General features: G+C 32.3%; 1 pseudogene; it reads left to right on the top strand.

Moving 5' to 3' along the window:
• The first annotated feature begins 3,409 nt into the window (after nucleotides 1–3,409).
• On the top strand, nucleotides 3,410–5,359 carry LOC141704881 (glucan endo-1,3-beta-glucosidase-like; annotated as a pseudogene).
• Nucleotides 5,360–7,895: the final 2,536 nt, after the last annotated feature.

Raw genomic sequence — 7,895 nt, 5'->3', positions numbered from 1 at the left:
AGCCAAACAAATCTGGGAGAAGATAGAGATCTTATGTGAAGGAACAGAGGAGGTTAGGTCAAACCAAAGGAGGATTCTGGTTTCTCAGTATGGAGGGTTTTTGGCTAAATCAAAAGAAGGTATCACTGAAGTTTTTGAAAGGTTCAATAAATTGATAAATGACTTGCAGCTACATGATAAATATTATGAAGCTGAGGAGGTTAACCTAAAGTTCCTGCTAGGTCTTCCTGACCATCTTGAACAAAAAATATTAGCTATTATAGAAGGAAGAGATTTAAGCAGAATAACTTTAGAATTTCTATATAGAATCTTGAAAACTTTTAAACTTGAAATGATGCAAAGAAAGTCATTGAAAGCACATCATGGTCATGTTGTTGATGGTTCAAGTGCTTTGATTGTGAATGATAGAGAAGAAAGTGAAGATGAGCAAGATGATCAAGTTCCAATTGTTCAAGCTGTGGAACAAAAGAATAAAGGACCTCAGAAGCAAGTTGTATCGGAGCTGGAGGAAGATGAATATTACACCCTGGATGAGTTAGATGAAATGGATCAATCCATGGCTTACTTGGCTAGGAATTTTCCAACATAAGAGTCAAGAAGCCAAGATTTTTCAAAAACAAGGGACAATCTTCTAACAGTAATAATTGGAAACCAAAATCTCAGCACAATTCAGCTAGCAAAGGTGGCTACAAAACAAGATATGTGGACAAATCAAAGATAAGGTGCTTCAACTATGATGAGTTGGGTCACTTTGCTATTGAATGCAAAAAGCCTAAAAAGGTGAATAAAGACAAGGCCTATCTTGAACTGGAAGCAAAGTATGAAGCTCTCTTGAAGAAGCAGTCTGGAAAAGCTTATATTGCAGAAGGAAAGAGTTGGGATGATACTGATGTTAATGATGAGGATGAAGAGGTTGAAACTATGCACTCATGACTTTTGAGCATGGAGAAACATCCATTTCAAAATTAAAGGTACCAACTCTAACCACTATTGATTTAAATGCTAGTCAATATAAGGAGACTGTGGAAAAAATGAGTGTGGAGATGTTTCATATACACACTAGCTTAGTGGAAGCTACTGAGGAAGTCAGTATGCTAACAAAAGCTAATGAGAAGCTTGAGAGTGAGAAGCAAAAGATGGATCTAATCCTTGTGGAGTTTGAGTCAGTCAAGCAAGAAAATGAATATTTGAAAAATAAGCTAAAGTGTGCCAATGAGATTGAAACTGTGTTAAGAGAAAAGATTGAGAAGAATGAGGTGAAACTGAAATCATTCAGGAATGCATCTGAGTTGGTTGGTCAGTACCATGAGAAGAACAAGCCATGTGCTAACATAGCTATTGGTCTTGATTATGATGCTTTGAATAGCAACAAGAAAGCTGTAGGTGATAAAGGAAAAACAACAGAAAATGAAGATGTCCCAGCTATGCTGAGAAAAGTTGGTTCACCTATTTTTAAAGCATGTGAAGTAGATTTCAGTGAAGAAGAGGTGATCATAAAGCAAGAAATTGCTGTTTAAGATAATGAGAAGAAAAATGCTGAAAAAACTCCAACTTCTAAAGCTGAAAAGAAGCCCATGGCCAACCAAGATTCCAAGACACCTGTTAAGGAAATGAAAACTGAAGATGCAAGAAAGAAGAAGAAGAATAGAAATGGAAATATTGGGAAAAACAAAAGCAACATTTTTGCTTAAGTTGCAGATGCTCCAAGAAAACAATTTATGAGACAAACCTTAAGTCCGACATTAAAATGTAAAAGAGTTTTTCATAGCTTAATATATAGTAAGATATTTGTGTAGTGTTCACTTGTGTTGTTGTGTTGTTATGTGTTGCTCCGTTTCCGTCACCTACGCTGGCGCGCAGTGGCCGTAAATTGTAGGCTTTCGAGGCCAATTTGAAGCTTCGGAAGGGTTTGGGTTTTTCTGCTTGTGCGACGTGCGAACACGATCGTAGCTGAAAATTGGCCCGGATAAATCCAAACTACTTTTGTTAAATTTAATATCCACCAGATGTGGCCTCTTAAATAATTAATTGGATTTTGATAAGAATAATTATATTTGATTTGAATAGTAATATGATTCATTTATGAATTGATTTATTAATCAACTAATTAATTAACACGTTTAATTAATTACATAAAATAACGCACAAATTTCCTCGATCCTATATAATATTATTATAAGGCCTAGGGTTAATGTTTCCTCGAAATAAAACACAGTGCCTCGTAAACATAAAATTTAATATTTCCTTGTTTTCTGGTGATAGTTTTCTGGTGATAGCTTTAAAGAGACGGTTTCTTCCACCTTACTCGAGAACTCTCTCTGATTATATCATTTCTTTCGTTTATTTATAGTTTCTCACATGTTCTGTTATTTGCACAGACGGCTGATTTGTTTGTACTATTCGCAGATGGTGTAACAACGTTATCTAACTCCAAAATCGACTTTGTCTTATGATTAGGACACTGGCTGCTTGAATGGCAAATTCGCAACCCTACTACTAACTTATAAGGTTCATATTTGGCCAGCTTTTGGGAACTTAATTAGAGAGATAAGCAGCCTCTCGGATTAGATCAAAGAGAACTTCACCAAAATTATCACGCCATGCACAATGTGTAAATCGTTTCTCCTATGTTTTATATTTTTGATGTTACCTCAGATTCCAAATATTATATCATTAATAATAATAATAATAATTATTATTAACCTAACCTTTCTATTTAAGAAAATATTTACAATTATATCATTATTAATAATAATTATAATATAATTATTTTATTTTATTAAACAGAGACTTGGAGGACAAACAGAGAACATATCGTGTTTTTAGTTCAATAAGATAAATAATGTTTTAAGTTGAAAAATAACGGTGAGAAGAAAACACAAGAAAGAATTAGAAATAGAATTTTCTGAGTCTATCTTGGCATATATACTTATTTCTGATTTATATAACTTAAAAGTGAGAGGTAAATGATGTTGTCATCCTTAATTTTAAGTACTTCCAGGGAAAATTTAACGCTTTTTTTAACATTTATAAATCATTCAAGAAAATATAAAAGTATTCTCCGCAAAATAAAAAATATGACAAAAGAATTCAAAAAAAATAATTCTTGAATCCCCCTGTACACAATTTAGTAAAAAAAAACTTCATAAAAATACTCTTCTTTCTAAGCAGATATATATCCAGTATGTTTGGTTTAATTATACCACGTGATAGTTTGTACACGTACTTCGTGAATAAGACCGAATGTAGCTTCATCTCGGCTCCTAAACCATCGAAAATAAGCAAACAACGTATGGACGAGTTTTCAAGAAAACGACCGTATGACCCCAAGTCCTATCTCTGTCAAAACACTTATTATATAAGTGTAATAAGAGTTTCTGAGTTAATACACTAAATATTTGAACACGTACAATTTATATACAATTTTTGCCATGTCTAAGCTAGGATTTATGCAGTCTTCATTTCTGTTTCTTGGGATCTTTATGCATGCCATTAAAATAACAGGTTTATCTCAAACATTTTATTTGTCGTGCATGTGTATTTAATAATAAATTTTATGTTTAAGTACCAAATTCGCATCTGAGATTCAACCTCGAGGCATCATTTGGCATCACTGATAGTACTCATTCTAAATGAGTTTAAACAGGGGTGTTAATTAACTTGGAGTATCAAAAGTTTTGAAATTTGAAAAATTTATTGACGGCAAATTTTTCGCTGGGGACAAAGATATAAAAATTAGATTTCAGTCAGTTTTATATTTGCAACCAATTTCGGTATATTTTAGTTTCTAATAATTTAAATTCTTTCGTGGAGGAATTTTTCCGCCGATGTTCAATAAATATATGTGACTGTTAGTGGTGATTTTGTAGAAGTGACCGACTGGTTATGGTTATTTTAAGGTGCGGTCGAAAGTTGTGGGTCACAAATCTACTTTTGTGTGTGTGTTATTTGAGTTGACTTTATAAGCAACCGTGAATATTCACTTTTAGCACGGTCACTTTTTAATCAATCATTTTTAGTCATATTTTCTTGTAGTGAATAAGCATGCCCCGAAAAGATTAAGGCAAAGGTAATCTGGTAATTTCACATATCATTGCTCCCGAAACAGGAAACAAAAAAAATGTTATGGAAATAACATTTTCCTTGAATTAATGCATGTGTATGAAATTTTTAGTAAAATACTAATCACTTCTTGCATGCCTGCATTTACAGAAGCACAATCAGTAGGTGTGTGTTATGGGAGAAACGGAAATAATTTGCCATCTCAACAGGCAACAATCAATCTGTTCAAAGCCAATCGAATCGGAAAGATAAGACTCTACGATCCAGATCAGGCAGCACTTCAAGCTCTCAGAGGAACAAGCATAGAGGTCATTCTTGATGTGCCGAACTCTGACCTTCAATCCCTTCAAGATCCCGCTGCAGCAAGAACATGGGTTCAAAATAATGTAGAAAGTTACACGCCAGGAGTAAATTTACGTTACATTGCTGTCGGAAATGAAGTTGATCCGAATCCAAACCGGGGTACTTCCCAATATGTTAGTTATGTTCTTCCGGCTATGAAAAATGTGCATGATGCAATTGTGGCAGCAGGACTGCAAAATCATATAGGTTTCCACCGCAACGTACTCAGGTGTCACTAATGGATATCCTCCGTCACAGGGTTCATTCCAAGATAGTGCAAAAGGGTTCATGGGGCCAATCATTCAGTTTTTAGCCCAAAACAATTTGCCACTGCTAGCAAATATTTACCCTTATATTAGCTTGCTAGGAAGTTCTCAGATAAGTCTTCAATATGCTACGTTTACATCACCAAATGTGGTCGTATCTGATGGCAGTCGGACATACTGGAACCTTTTTGATGCATTGCTAGATACTATGTATTCGGCTGTTGAGAGAGCTGGTGGTCCGAACATCGAGATTATTGTGTCAGAGAGTGGATGGCCTTCTGCAGGCGATAGAGAGGCAAGTCTACAAAACGCAGGAACTTATATTGGAAATTTAATCTATCACGTTAAAAATAATGGGACACCAAAAAGACCAGGGAAACTTATAGAAGCTTACATATTTGCAATGTTTGATGAAAACCTCAAGGGAGGGGCGGAGACTGAGAGAAATTTTGGGCTCTTCAACCCCAACCAGCAGCCCAAATACCAACTCAGTTTTTGAGCTATGACTATAAAGAAAATAAGGCCCATTATCGACAATATGGACCACGTAAAGATTACAGTCACGTTAAGGAGGGTAATTCTACTTTTTTACGTCTGAGATCAGTTTGTTTTCACCAGACTGCAGTCTGGCTGTCATTTGTACGTTCTAGCAAGCAATAAAAATAAATAAAACCAGAAATTAAGCATAATGAAGTTTTTTTGTTCTCATTTGATTTTGCTTCATGGCTTTCTATAAGTCATCAAGTGATTCCAAGATACTTCAGAAGTGATTTTGATATAGAAATTCTAGTAATTAGTGACAGGTTCATCGAATATTATTCATTGGGAGTATCAGATCAGTCAAACTACTCGTGTTTCTTAGTACTCCATCATTCACTACTCAGCCTGTTACTTGATGAGTAACTTTTTCTTAGTACTCCATCGAATATGTTTCTTAGTGATTTGTATTTTGCTTTTTATAAATTTGATCACCTGAAACACTTAAATTTGCAGCAGCACTTAAATTCTGATCTTCCTGCCATAAAAAAGTATAATAGTATTGGCAAGAGTACAAAATCAAATTTGCAAAAGGGGTTTATTAAATTAATTTACCGCATATATTAAAGCATAGTTTAGTGACATTAACTGAATGACCTGGTCCTGGTCAATTTGGTATGAATGTCATTAAACGTTTGAAGAATTCTTAACTGTTTTATACTTTCTGAGAGACAAACTTTGGTTTTAAAGTTAGGGTCACTAACATTTTAAATTTCTCATTTGAATTCATGCACTAATACGCAATAGGTCCCGGATGCTAAAATTGACAAGAACCTTGCAGATCCGGCCTGGACGAGTGTCCTAGAGGAACTTTAAAATGAAATTATTTGGGTTATGGTTTTAAATCCCAGGTCATCCCTCATTAATATTGGGTTATGGTTTAATTACATTGTTTTTATATTATTTTAAAAATATTTACTCCATGATCACTCTGATTTTCATATTTTTGGTACCTGTATTTTGTTTATGCCTGGCAACTTGGTAAGTGTCACTATTTAAATATTAATAAAGTATGTTAATGGATGATCGAACCAAATTTTCATATCAAAATAATTTTATTTGGTTTGCTATTTTAATAGTCAATCATCAGTTTAACTAGTACACCGAACTAGTGTTCAATACTGAATTGGTGTTTCAATTATTTTAAAAATATTTTTCAACGATCCAACCGTATGGATGTCAATACATATATATTAATGATATAACCAAATTTTTATATTAAAATAATTTTATTTGTTTTGTCACTTTAATAGTCAATCATCGGTTTGACCTATACAACTAACTAGAGTTAGTTTAATCCTGAATTGGTGTTTTGATTATTTTAGAAATATTTTTCAACGATTCAACCGTATGAATGTCAATAGATATGTATATTAATGATATAACCAAATTTTCATATCAAAATAATTTTATTTGGTTTGCCATTTTAACAGTCAATCATCGGTTTGACCTATACAACTAACTAGAGTTTAATCCTGAATTGGTGTTTTGATTATTTTAAAAATATTTTTCAACGATCCAACCGTATGGATGTCAATAGATATGTATATTAATAATATAACCAAATTTTCATATCAAAATAATTTTATTTGGTTTGCCATTTTAACAGTCAATCATCAGTTTGACTAGTACACCGAACTAGTGTTTAATCCTGAATTGGTGTTACGATTATTTTAAAAATATTTTTCAATGATCCAACCGTATGGATGTAAATAGATAAATATATTAACGATATAACCAAATTTTCATATCAAAATAATTTTATTTGGTTTGCCATTTTAATAGTCAATCATCAGTTTGACTAGTACACCGAACTAGTGTTTAATTCTGAATTGGTATTTCGATTATTTTAAAAATATTTTTCAACGATCTAACCATATGGATGTCAATATATATATATATTAATGATATAACCAAATTTTTATATCAATATAATTTTATTTGGTTTGCCATTTTAACAGACAATCATCATTTTCACCAATACAACTAACTAGAGTTTAATCCTGAATTGGTGTTTTGATTATTTTAAAAATATTTTTCAATGATCCAACCATATGAATGTCAATAGATATATATTAATGATATAACCAAATTTTCATATCAAAATAATTTTATTTGGTTTGCCATTTTAACAGTCAATCATCGGTTTGACCTATACAACTAACTAGAGATTAATCCTGAATTGGTGTTTTGATTATTTTAAATTTTCAACGATCCAACCGTATGGATGTCAATAGATAAATATATTAACGATATAACCAAATTTTCATATCAAAATAATTTTATTTGGTTTACCATTTTAATAGTCAATCATCAGTTTGACTAGTACACCGAACTAGTGTTTAATCCTGAATTGGTATTTCGATTATTTTAAAAATATTTTTGAACGATCTAACCATATGGATGTCAATATATATATATATATATTAATGATATAACCAAATTTTCATATCAATATAATTTTATTTAGTTTGACATTTTAACAGTCAATCATCGGTTTCACCAATACAACTAACTAGAGTTTAATCCTGAATTGGTGTGTTGATTATTTTAAAAATATTTTTCAACGATCCAACCATATGGATGTCAATAGATATATATATTAATGATATAACCAAATTTTAATATCAAAATAATTTTATTTTGTTTGCCATTTTAACAGTCAATCATCGGTTTGACCTATACAAC

This window comes from Apium graveolens, unplaced genomic scaffold, assembly GCF_009905375.1.
Source record: "Apium graveolens cultivar Ventura unplaced genomic scaffold, ASM990537v1 ctg8364, whole genome shotgun sequence".
Classification (NCBI taxonomy): Eukaryota; Viridiplantae; Streptophyta; class Magnoliopsida; order Apiales; family Apiaceae; genus Apium; species Apium graveolens.
This window is presented reverse-complemented; position numbering and strand designations above follow the sequence as displayed.